This window comes from Nycticebus coucang, chromosome 12 (genome assembly GCF_027406575.1).
Source record: "Nycticebus coucang isolate mNycCou1 chromosome 12, mNycCou1.pri, whole genome shotgun sequence".
In the NCBI taxonomy this organism is placed as follows: Eukaryota; Metazoa; Chordata; class Mammalia; order Primates; family Lorisidae; genus Nycticebus; species Nycticebus coucang.
Genome location: NC_069791.1, coordinates 111,682,694 through 111,696,348, shown reverse-complemented (window position 1 = coordinate 111,696,348; position 13,655 = coordinate 111,682,694). Strand labels below are relative to the sequence as shown.

The 13,655-nt window shown below is 38.8% G+C and overlaps 1 protein-coding gene across 11 annotated transcripts in view; it reads right to left on the bottom strand.

The window, feature by feature from the left end:
* Nucleotides 1-13,655, bottom strand: part of MRTFB (myocardin related transcription factor B) — a 371,831-nt gene that overhangs the window by 233,962 nt on the left and 124,214 nt on the right. Inside the window, exon 4 of one of the 11 annotated variants that reach the window (XM_053554577.1) lies at nt 11,687-11,828. The exons of the other annotated variants lie outside the window; for them this stretch is intronic. The gene's annotated coding sequence lies outside the window, so the exon portion shown is untranslated. The remainder of the gene's footprint in view (nt 1-11,686; nt 11,829-13,655) is intronic. 11 annotated transcript variants of the gene reach the window in all.

The window sequence follows — 13,655 nt, the reverse complement described above, 5'->3', positions numbered from 1 at the left end:
TTTAATGACATTCAGATGCTAAAGAAACTTGCCATAACCAAACCAGCTCTTCAGGATATTCTCAGACCTATCCTCCATAATGACCAACCCAATCCTCTACTACAAAAGTAAACTCACTCAGAAATTTCTGATCAAACTCCAACTTCCACACTGGAAAAAGGATTAAAAATATCCACTGGACTCTCAAAAAACTCAATACCCAAAATTTCACCAAACTTATCAATACCCTCCATTAACGTGAATGGCTTAAACTGCCCTCTAAAGAGACATAGGTTAGCTGACTGGATACAAATACTCAGGCCACACATTTGTTGCATACGAGAGTCACATCTTAACTTAAAAGACAAATACAGACTCAGGGTGAAAGGATGGTCATCCATATTTCAGGCAAATGGTAACCAGAAAAAAGCAGGTGTTGCAATTTTATTTACAGATACAATAGGTTTAAACCAACAAAAGTAAGGAAGTACAAAAATGGTCACTTCATATTTGTTAAGGGTAAGACTCAATACGATAAGATTTCAATGATTAATATCTATGCACCCAACCAGAATGCACCTCAATTTATAAGAGAAACTCTAACAGACATGAGGAACTTGATTTCCTCCAACTCTATAATAGTTGGAGATTTTAACACTCCTTTGGCAGTGATGGATCGATTCTCCAACAAAAAGCTGAGTAAAGAAATTCTAGGTTTAAATCTAACCATCCAGCATTTAGATTTAGCAGACATCTACAGAACATTTCATCCCAACAATACTGAATAACATACTTCTCATCAGCCCACAGAACTTACTCCAAAATTGATCACATCTTAGGTCACAAGTCTAACCTCAGTAAATTTAAAGGAATAGAAATTATTCCATGCATCTGTTCGGACCATCATGGAATATAATTTGACATGAGTAACAACAGGAATCTGCATACTGATACAAAAACATGGAAGTTAAATAACCTTATGCTGAATGATAGCTGGGTCAGAGATGAGATCAACAAGGAAACTGCCAAATTGTTGCAACAAAATGACAATGAAGACACGAACTACCAGAACATCTGGGACACTGAAAAGGCAGTACTAAGAGGGAAATTTATAGCACTGCAAGCCTTCCTCAGGAGAACAGAAAGAGAGGAAGTAAGCAACTTAATGGGACATCTCAAGAGACTGGAAATGGAAGAACACTCCAACCCCAAATCCAGTAGAAGAAAAGAAATAACCAAAATCAGAGCAGAACTAAATGAAATTGAAAACAAAAGAATAATACAACAGATCAATAAATCAAAAAGCTGGTTTTTTTGAAAAGGTCAACAAAATAAACCTTTGGCCAACCTAATCAGGGAAAAAAGAGTAAAATCTCTAATCACATCAATCAGAAATAACAAAGAAGAAATAACAAAAGACTCCTCAGAAATCCAAAAAATCCTTAATGAATATTACAAGAAACTTTACTCTCAGAAATACGAAAATCTGAAGGAAATTGACGGATACATGGAAGAACGTCACCTTCCAAGACTTAACCAAAATCAAATGGAAATGTTGAACAGGCCCATATCAAGTTCGGAAATAACAACAACCACACAAAATCTCCCCCAAAAGAAAATCCTGGGACCAACTGGTTTTACGTCAGAATTCTACCAATCCTGCAAAAAGGAATTAGTACGTATATTACTCAATCTGTTCCAAAAGGTAGGAAAAGAAGGAAGACTACCCAACACGTTCTATGAAGCAAACATCACCCTGATCCCCAAACCAGGAAAAGACCCAACAAGAAAAAAAATTATAGACCAATATCACTAATGAATATACATACAAAAATATTCAAAAAGGTTCTAACAAACAGAATCCAGCAACATATCAAAGAAATCATACATCATGACCAAGTTGGTTTTGTCCCAGGGTCTCAAGCCTGGCTCAATATACATAAATCTATAAATGTAATTCAGCACATAAACAAATTAAAAAACAAAGACCATATGATTCTCTCAATCGATGCAGAAAAAGCTTTTGATAACATCCAACATCCCTTCATGATCAGAACACTTAAGAAAACTAGTATAGAAGGAACATTTCCTAAACTGATAGAGGCCATCTACAGCAAAGCCACAGCCAATATCATATTGAATGCAGTTAAATTGGAATCATTTCGGCTCAGAACTGGAACCAGACAAGGCTGCCCATTGTCTCCACTGATCTTTAACACTGTGTAATGGAAGTTTTAGCCACCGCAATTAGGGAAGAAAAGGTGATCAAGGGTATCCACATAGGGTCAGAAGAGATCAAACTTTCGCTCTTCGCAGACGATATGATTGTATATCTGGAAAACACTAGGGACTCTACTACAAAACTCTTAGAAGTGATCAAGGAATACAGCAACGTCTCAGGTTACAAAATCAACATTCATAAATCGGTAGCCTTTATATATACCTCAATAGTCAAGTTGAAAAAACAATTAAGGACTCTATCCATTCATAGTAGTGCCAAAGAAGATGAAATACTTGGGAGTTTATCTAACTAAGGACATGAAAGCTAACGAAGGACATGAAAGATCTATATAAAGGGAACTATGAAACTCTAAGAAAAGAGATAGCTGAGAATGTTAACAAATGGAAAAATATACCATGCTCATGGTTGGGAAGAATCAACTTTGTTAAAATGTCCATACAACCCAAAGCAATATATAATTTCAACACAATCTCCATTAAAGCTCCACTGTCATACTTTAAAGATCTTGAAAAAAACAATACTTCGTTTTATAAGGAATCAGAAAAAACCTCGAATAGCCAAGACATTACTCAAAAATAAAAACATAGCAGGAGGAACCACGCCACCAGACCTCAGACTATACTACAAATGGATAGTGATCAAAACAGCATGGTCCTGGCACAAAAACAGAGAAATAGATGTCTGGAACAGAATAGAGAACCAAGAGATGAATCCAGCTACTTACCATTATTTAATCTTTGACAAGCCAATTAAAAACATTCAATGGGGAAAAGATTCCCTATTTAACAAATGGTGCTGGGTGAACTGGCTGGCAACCTGTAGAAGACTGAAACTGGACCCACACCTCTCACCATTAACCAAGATAGACCCTCACTGGATTAAAGATTTAAACCTAAGACACGAAACTATAAAAATACTAGAAGAGAGTGCAGAGAAAACCGCTGAAGAAATTGGGTTTGGTGAGTTTTTTATGAGAAGGACCCCCTGGGCAATTGAGGTTGATTCAAAAATACACTATTGGAACTTTATCAAACTAAAAAGCCTCTGCACAGCCAAGAACAGTCAGTAAAGCAAACAAACAGCCCTCAGAATGGGAAAAGATATTTGTAGGTTATGTCTCCGACAAAGGTTTAATAACCAGAATCCACAGAGAACTCAAACGCATTAGCAAGAAAAGTACAAGGGATCCCATCGCAGGCTGGGCAAGGGACTTGAAGAGAAACTTCTCTGAAGAAGACAGGCGCACGGCCTTCAGACGTATGAAAAAATGCTCATCATTTTAATCATCAGAGAAATGCAAATCAAAACTACTTTGAGATATCATCTAACTCCAGTGAGACTAGCCTACATCACAAAATCCCAAGACCAGAGATGTTGGCGTGGATGTGGAGAAAAGGGAACACTTTTGCACTGCTGGTGGGAATGCAAATTAATACATTCCTTTTGGAAAGAGATATGGAGAACACTTAGAGATCTAAAAATAGATCTGCCATTCAATCCTGTAATCCCTCTAACTGGGCATATATCCAGAAGACCAAAAATCACATCATAACAAAGATATTTGTATCAGAATATTTACTGCAGCCCTATTCATAATTGCTAAGTCATAGAAAAAGCCCAAGTGCCCATTGATCCATGAATGGATTAATAAATTGTGGTGTATGTACACCATGGAATATTATGCAGCCTTAAAAAAGATGGAGACTTTACCTCTTTCATGTTTACATGGATGGAGCTGGAACATGTTCTTCTTAGTAAAGAATCTCAAGAATGGAAGAAAAAGTACCCAATGTACTCACCCTTATTATGAAACTAATGTAGGACCTCCACATGAAAGCTATAACCCAGTTACAACCTAAGAATAGGGAGAAGGGGAAAAGGGAGGGGAGGGAGGGGGTAGGTAGGTGGAGGGAGGGAGATTAATGGGATTTCACCTGCCGTGCATCTTACAAGGGTATATGTGAATCCTAGTAAATGTGGAATGTAAAGGTCGTAGCAAAATAACTAAGACAATGCCACGAAAGCTATGTTAACTAGTGTGATGAAAATGTGTCAAACGGTCTATGAACCAAGTGTATGGTGCCCCACGATCATACTAATGTACACAGCTATGATTGAATAAAAAAAAGAAAAAAAAGTATGACAGTGGAGCTTTAATAGGGATTGCATTAAAATTGAATATTGCTTTGGGTAGTATGGACATTTTAATAATGTTGATTCTTCCCAGCCATGAGCATGGTATGTTTTTCCATTTGCTAGCATTGTCAGCTATTTTTTTCTTAGAGTTTCATAGTTCTCGTTATAGAGATCTTTCACGTACTTTGTTAGATAAACTCCCAAATACTTCATCTTCTTTGGCACTACTGTGAATGGAATAGTCCTTAACTGTTTTTTTTTTTATTATTAAATCATAGCTGTGTACATCAATGCAATCATGGGGCACCATACACTGGTTTTATAGACCGTTTGACACGTTTTCATCACACTGCTTAACGTAGCCTTCCTGGCATATTCGTAATTATTGTGTTAAGACATTTGCATTCTACATTTACTAAGTTTCAGTTATACCCTTATAAGATGCACCACAGGTGTAATCCCACCAATCACCGTCCCTCTGCAGCTCTCTCCCCTCCCTCCACACCCTTTCCCCTATCCCTGTAATCTTAGGTTACAACAGGGTTATTAGCAGTCCTGTGAAAGACATAAATTAGTTTCACAGTAGGGCTCAGTACATTTCATACTTTTTCTTCCATTTTTGAGATACTATACTAAGAATATGTTCCAGGTCCATCCATATAAACATGAAAGAGGTAAACTCTCCATCTTTCTTTTTTTGTTTTTTTTTTTGTAGAGACAGAGTCTCACTGTACCGCCCTCGGGTAGAGTGCTGTGGCGTCACACGGCTCACAGCAACCTCTAACTCTTGGGCTTACGCGATTCTCTTGCCTCAGCCTCCTGAGCAGCTGGGACTACAGCTGCCCGCCACAACGCCCGGCTATTTTTTTTTTGTTGTAGTTTGGCCGGGGCTGGGTTTGAACCCGCCACCCTTGGCATATGGGGCTGGCGCCCTACTCACTGAGCCACAGGCGCCGCCCGTTTCTTTTAGGCTGCATAATATTCCATGGTGTACATATACTACAATTTATTAATCCATTCATGGATCAATGCGCACTTGGGCTTTTTCCATGACTTAGCAATTATGAATTGGGCTGCAATAAACATTGTTACCAATCTCTTTGTATGATGTGATTTTTGGTCTCTGGGGTATATGCCTAGTAGAGGAATTACGGGATTGAATGGCAGATCTATTTTAGATCTCTAAATGTTCTCCAAACATCTTTCCAAAAGGAATGTATTAATTTGCATTCCCACCAGCAGTGGAGAAGTGTTCCCTTTTCTCCACATCCATGCCAACGTATCTGGTCTTGTGATTTTGTGATATGAGCTAATCTTACTGGAGTTAGATGATATCTCAAAGTAGTTTTGATTTGCATTTCTCTGATGATTAAGGATTATGTGCATTTTTACATATATCTGTACACTGTGCACCTGTCTTCTTCGAGAAGTTTCTCTTCAAGTCCCTTGCCCACCCTGAGATGGGATCACTTGTTCTTTTCTTGCTTATACGTTTGAGTTCTCTGTGGATTCTGGTTATTAAACATTTGTCAGAGGCATAACCTGCAATATCCTCTCCCATTCTGAGGAGTGTCTGCTTGCTTTACTTACTGTGTTCTTGGCTGTTGAGAAGCTTTTTAGTTTGATCAGGTCCCAGTAGTATATTTTTGAAGCTGCTTCAATTGCCCGAGGGTTCCCCCTCGTAAAATATTCACCCAGATGGATTTGTTCAAGAGTTTTCCCTGCACCCTCTTCTAGTATTTGTATAGTTTCATATCTTAAGTTTAAATCTTTAATGCAGTGAGCATCTGTCTTGGTTAATGACGAAAGGTGTAGGTGCAGTTTCAGTCTTTTACAGGTTGCCAGCCAGTTCACCCAGCACCATTTGTTAAATAGGGAATCTTTTCCCCACTGAATGTTTTTCATTGGCTTCTCAAAGGTTAAATAACAGTAAGTAGCTGGGTTCGTTTCTTGGGTTCTTTATTCTGTTCCATACATCTACCTCTCTTTTTGTGACAGTACTATGCTGTTTTCATCACAATCGATTTATAGTATAATCTGAGGTCTGGTAGCGTGGTTCCTCTTGCTTTGTTTTTATGTCTGAGTAATGTCTTGGCTATTCAAGGTTTTTTCTGATTCCGTATAAAATGAAGTATTTTTTCAAGATATTTAAAACATGAAGTGGAGCTTCAACAGGGATTGCATTAAAATTGTATATTGCTTTGGGTAGTATGGACATTTTAACAATGTTGCTTCTTGCCAGCCATGAGCATGGTATGTATTTCCATTTGCTAGCATTTTCAGCTATTTCTTTTCTTAGAGTTTCATACTTCTCTTTATAGAGATCTTTCACGTCTCTTGTTAGATACACTCCCAAATATTTCATCTTCTTTGGCACTACTGTAAATGGAAAAGTCCTTGACTGTTTTTTCAGCTTCACTAATGTTGGTATATATCAAGACTACCAATTTATGGATGTTGATTTTGTAACCAGAGACACTGCTATATGCCTTGATCACTTTTAAGAGTTTTGTAGTCGAATCCCTGGTGTTTTCCAGGTATACAATCATATCATCTCCAAAGAATGAAAGTTTGATCTCTTCTGACCCTATGTGGATACCCTTGATTGTCTTTTCTTCCCTAATAGTGATGGCTAAAACGTCCATTACAATGTTAAAGAGCAATAGAGACAATGGGCCGCCTTGCCTGGTTCCTAATCTGAGTACAAATGATTTCAATTTAACTCCAATGAATAGAATATTGGCTGTGGGTTTGCTGTAGATGGCTTCTATCAGTTTAAGAAATATCCCTGCTATACTAATTTTCTTAAGTGTTCTGATCTTGAAGGGATGCTGGATATTATCAAAAGCTTTTTCTGCATCAATTGAGAGAATTATATGGTCTTTGGTTTTTAATTTGTTTATGTGATGCATTATATTTATAGGTTTACGTATATTCAACCAGCCTTGACACCCTGAGATAAAACCAACGTGGTCAAGATGTATAATTTCTTTGATGTGTTGTTGCTGGATTCTGTTTCTTAGGATCTTGTTGAATATTCTTGCATCTATATTCATTAGTGATATTGATCTACAATTTTCTTTTCTTCTGGGTCTTTTCCTGGTTTGGGGATAAGGGTGATGTTTGGTATGTTGGGTAGTTTTCCATCTTTTTCTACATTTTGAAAGAGGTTGAGTAGTATAGGTACTAATTCCTCTTTAAAGATTTGGTAGAATTCTGACGAGAAGGCATCTGGTTCTAGGCTTTTATTTTTAGGGAGGTTTTGTATAGTTGATGCCATTTCAGAACTTGATATTGGCTCGTTCAACATTTCCACTAGATTCTGGCTAAGTCTTTAAAGGGAACGTGCTTTCAACTATTGGTCAATTTCCTTCAGATTTTCATTATTTCTGAGAATAAAGTTTCTTGTAATATTCATTAAGGATTTTTTTGAATTTCTGAGGAGTCTGTTGTTATTTCATCTTCTGATTGATGAGATTAGAGATTTTACTCTTTTTTTCCTGGTTAGGTTGGCCAAAGGTTTATCTATTTTATTAACCTTTTCAAAAAACCAACTTTTTGATTTATTGATCTGTTATATAATTCTATTGTTTCCAATTTCATTTAATTCTGCTCTAATTTTGGTTATTTCTTTTCTTCTACCGGGTTTGGGCTTGGAATGTTCTTTCTTTTCCAGTTACTTGAAAATTCCCATTAAGTTGTTAACTTCCTCTCTCTCTGTTCTGTTTAGGAAGGCTTGCAGTGCTATAAATTTCCCACCTACAACTGCTTTTGCAGTATCCCAGAGGTTCTGATAATTCCTGGCTTCATTGTCGTTTTGTTCCCAGAATTTGGCAATTTCCTTCTTAATCTCATCTCTGACCCAGCTATCATTCAGCATAAGGTTATTTAACTTCCATGTTTTTTTATGAGTGTGCAGATTTCTGTTTTTACTGAGTTCAAATTTTATTCCATGGTGGTCCAAGAAGATGCAAGGAATCTATTCCTTAAAATTTACTAAGGTTAGACTTATGATCTAAGATATGATTGATTTTGGACTGTGTTCTATGCCCTGATGAGAAATACGTGTACTCTGTTTTGTTGAGATAAAAATGTTCTATAGATGTCTGCTAAATCCAAGTGTTGGATGGTTAGGTTTAAATCTAAAACTTCTTTGCTCAGCATCTTATTGGAGGATCTATCCAACACTGCCAAAGGAGTGTTGAAATCTCCAACTGTTATGGAGGTGGAGGAAATCAAGCTGTTCATGTCTGTTAGAATTTCTCTTATAAATTGAGGTGCATTCTGGTTGGGTGCATAAATATTAATAATTGAAATCTCATCATATAAAGTATTACCCTTAAGAAGTATGAAGTGACCATTCTTATCCTTTCTTACTTTTGTTGGTTTAAAGCCTATTGTGTCTGAAAATAGAATTTTACCACCTACTTTTTTCTGATCACCATTTGCCTGAAACATGGACGACCATCCTTTCACGCTGAGTCTATATTTGCTTTTTAAGGTAAGATGTGACTCTTATATGCATCAAATATCTGGCCTGAGTTTTTGTATCAGGTCAGCTAACCTGTGCCTCTTTAAGAGAACAGTTTAAGCCTTTCACATTAATGGAGAATATTAATAAGTCTGGTAAAATTTTGGGTATCGAGTTTTTGAAAGTCCAGTGGACATTTTTAATGCTTTCACCACTGTGGAAGTTGGAGTTTGATCAAGTTTCTGAGTGAGTTTACTTTTGTGGTAGAGGATTGGGCTGGTCATTATGGAGGATACGTCTGAGACTATCCTGAAGAGCTGGTTTGGTTATGGAAAATTTCTTCAACATATGAATGTCATTAAAGTATTAAATTTCTCCATCATAAATGAAACTTAGTTTAGCTGGAAACCAGATCCCGGGTTTAAAGTTATTTTGCTTTAGGAGATTAAAAGTCGATGACCATCCTCTTCTGCCTTGAAAAGTTTCAGCAGAGAGATCTGCAGTCATTCTAATATTCTTCCCTTCGTAGGTAATGGATTTCTTATCTTTGGCTGCTTTCAGAATTTTCTCCTTCATATTAACTTTAGTAAAGTTAATTATGATATGCCTGGGAGATGTCTTATTCAGATTGAGTCGTGCTGGGGTTCTGAAACTGTCTCTTATCTGAATTTCAGAATCTCCTGGCATGTCTGAAAAATTCTCTTTCATAATTTCATGGAGAAGGACCTCTATGCCTTGCGAGGCCACTGCATCACTTTCAGGGATTCCAATGAGGCAGATATTACCCTTCTTCGAATTATCCCAGAGCTCTCTGAGAGAATGATCCATTTTTGCTCTCCATTTCTCTTCCTTTTTGGGAGTTTGGGAGCATTCAAAGGCTTTGTCTTCAATGTCAGAAATCCTTTCTTCTGCTTGCTCCACTCTGTTACTGAGGGATTCTACTGTATTTTTCAGATCTTTGAGGGCTGCAAATTCTTGCTTCAGTGTGTCAAAATTTTTGGTGGTTTTGTCTTCAAATTCGTTAATATCTTGAGACAACTTTTGAATTTCTCCTCGAATTTCTAATTCTGACTCTTGAACTGCTCCTCAAATTTCTAATTCCAAATTTTCCTCCATTCTATTAATCTTGTTTGCAATCCAAATTCTGAATTCGATTTCTGACATCTCGGCCAGCTATTTATGAATGGGATCTTCAGTTACATCTGCCATATCTTTCCTTGTGGGGGTTGATCTATTGTGGTTATTCATGTTACCAGAGTTTTTCCACTGATTCCACCCCATGATTGTTTTATACTGTTTGATTTTTCCCCTGGAGCTTTGTCCTGAGAAACTGGGGACCTGTTTGGTGTGGTGGGGCTAAGTGGTTCTGTCTTGTTTTCAGCTGGTCTCTGTTCGACCCTAGTGAAACAGTTACTCTGGGTTGCAGTCTCAGCTGTGGAGAAATACCAGCATTTAAGTCACCCCGCTCCCCACAGGCAACAATTGGAAAAGGAAAATCAAAACCTTCCTACAACCACACACCCTGGGCACAACCTGAATAGTCCTCGCGTGATTGGCTCAGTTCAAAGGTCCAAATCAATTGTCTCAGTCAGCACCTGTCTCAGGTGGGAGAGTTTTAAAGGTCTCTGGCAACTGGATCACAGGAGTCTGGTGACTACTCAGATATGGCTTGCTCCGGTGCTCTGTTGAGTCAGGAGGACCCACGCAGCAAATAGATCAGTCTGGGAAGGTTGATGCCTCCTTCCCCACCTTGCACCTCTGTCACAATCAGTCACTGATAGTCCCGCAGGGCTTTGACCCAGTTGCCTGTAGTGAACAGATACTCCAGTGGTTTGCATCTGCCTGAATCACAAGGAAATCTATTTCTGTTCAGCCAGGCTGGTGCGCTCTATGTCTAACAGGGGGATGTGAGGCCTGACAACCTCGGGCGCTTGATGGAGGCTGGGGGGGGGTGTTCACTCAATTCCAGCCCACCCCTGATTGATGTTACTGACAGAACAGAACAGAACAACTTTGCGGGAATTTGTTTCTGTCCCTGCTAAATTCCCCTGCAGAAGAGAAGCTATTTTGAGTTTCCAGAGCCTGCACCTCAGGCCCTGTCTTTGCTCTTGCAGGTTTGTATTCGGTTACCTATCAGTTCTAGCCTCCTGTCTTCCTTTGTCTATAGGCTGACGATCCCATGAGGGGCGGGTGCATCTTAGGCTCAGTAAAGCAGTCCTCTGGGTCAGCCCCGCCCTGGGAACTTCCCGGGTCTGTGCGTGCATTTCTAGTCCCCGCGCTCTACCCAGGCCGGTACCGCCTCAGCAAACCCTTTACTCACAGGGCCTGCATTTCTGTCCCTACTCCGTGGTAGTTACCAGCCTCCTCTGCTTGCCCAGGAAGACAGTGGGTGTGGCTTTGGAATATCCAGGAGTGAGCCCTATTGTTGCCAAAAGACGGTTGCTGTTCTGCGCCTTGGGGCACTGCCGCTCTGGTGTGGTTCCCTCTCGGCCAACCGTCTTCTCCTCACTCCCATGCCCCAGAGTCTGTACTGACCAGATGCAGTTTAGGCCCTGTCCACACCCCTCAAGAAATCACCCAAGAATCTGGACTCCTGGAAACAGGTCTCTAGACTTCAGAGTGAGTGTGGAGGGGAGTGCTGGGAGGTCAGAGTTGTAGGGAAAGAATTTATACAGTTTTATACAGTTTTATGCCTGGCAGGAGAATGCCAGGGATGTTAGTAGGGTTGTTAGGTCCAGTTTTTAGAGGGTCTCTCCCATGGAGTATATTTGGAGAACTCTGCTCGTTTGTTTGTGGGGCACTCCAACTGGTTGTCATGTGGGAGGGGATTCACGCCCACCTGTTGATGGTTTTTGTACCTTTTGTTTGTATCCTTGGGGTTGCAGCTCCCCTCAGTGAGGTTGATGTGCGTTCTTCAACCTTCTCTCTTGGTTGCAGCTCTAATCCACCAGGTTACTTGTTAAATTTCTGTCCTTTAACTCTCCTTCTGGACGGGAGCCTCTGTGGAAAGCTGGGTTCAGTCAGACATCTTGTCTCCGCCCCACCCCTTACGGGGAGAAGTTCTGCTGGAAGCTTTCTCTGAGGAGGTCCAGGCCAGATCAGCAAAGCAAGCAATGGCTGTGGAATAGCTCTGATGTGAGGATTAAAGGACTATTTCTGGGCTAACTCTGGACAGATGCAGCCATAGATGTCTGTTTCACATGCGTATGTTCCACAACATTTTGACTTTAGAAGAACTTGACTCAGCACAGCCACTTTGGAAATAAATCAATTTGATAAGATCTAGTAAATGTGAAGATGTATATGCAAAATCACACATACAGAAGTAAAACTATATAGAAGAATATTTAGAATAGCACTGTTGTACCTGCAAGATATTGGAGAAAAACTACATTTATTTGGAGAAGGGGTGATTTTGATATACTATCTTAGGGAGAGAACAAGTAAACTCAAAATCCTTATCAACACAGATAACTTTCACAATGTTGAGTGAAAAAAATGGCAAAAAAAAATGTGTTTTGCCTATAGTTTGTGTATACTCTTTACAGATACATATGTAATAACAGTACAGAGGATTGCATGATAAATACAGACTTTACAAGTGTAGTTACTTCTAAAGAGGACGGAGGAAAAGGTGGTATGGTGAAAAGACTTCATGTCTACTGTTAAAATTGTATCGCCTAAGTTAGACAGTGGTTATATATTCTTGCATGTTTTATATTCTTGTATTACTAAACATTAATAATATTCAAAAAGTTAAGTGACATGTAGAAAGAAAATAAAAGCCAAGGTGAGAATAACAAAAAAAAGTGTTGAAGTGATGAGTGCATAATTGTGTGAGAATAGTAAATATCAATGAATTGTACACTTTAAAAGAGTAAACTTTATGGCATGTGAATTATATCTTAATAAAGCTCTCATTTTTTAAAATGGCTGCACAAAGTCATATTTTAACACCTCTGGTGCAGAGACCTATCTCAATCACTCTGCTTGCTACAGGACAAACTGTCGTAAAAACATGCAATCTGTTCAAACAAGGAAATAATTTATTTTCCTTCCTACCAATAAATCCTTACAGCAGCCAACCATAAAACCAAATCCATAATAAAAAGAGAAAAGAACAAAAGAGCATGTAATTCGCAATTAGCTGGCAGGTATGGAATGGAATTAACCAAAGTCTAGACAAAGAAAAATGTTTATCAGAACTGCTCACTTGCCTTTGATTACACTGATTTAAACAAGTCACAGTCCTTTTTACTCATGAAAAAAAATGTGCCAGCTTCGTTCTTAGCACAGAGCAAGGAAAAACAAGCATTTTCTCCTATAACCAAATTAACATCACACCGAAGGTCTGTTTGTACTTGGCAACCATGAACCTTTTCATCTTGAGCTCTGCTAAATTAAACAAGCCTATGCTGTATTGAACACAATGAGCCAGACACCCTGGCAGACTTCCACTTCAGTCAATATTGAAGAACACTGGAAATAAAGAGGATGGTGAGAATGATGGTGGTAGTGGTGATAAAGAAGCTTTATCTTCAGTCTATTCAACATTTCCACTATCTATAACAATGGAAACATGCTAACAACTTTCTAACTTTCTAGTAACACCTTCTTTTCTCTGTCAAAGACAGCTACATGCTCAAGGAAAAATTTCACTGAGGTCTTCTAGTCTCTACAACTGGGGCAATTACACCTATCCTCATACAGAACTACTATTAGAACAAGGTGAGGCAGAGCACACAAGGGCACAGCACACTGATCAGCGTGTATCCCAACCACACGAACCTTCGCTGCTTTCAACTCTTCAGAGCACATACTCATTTT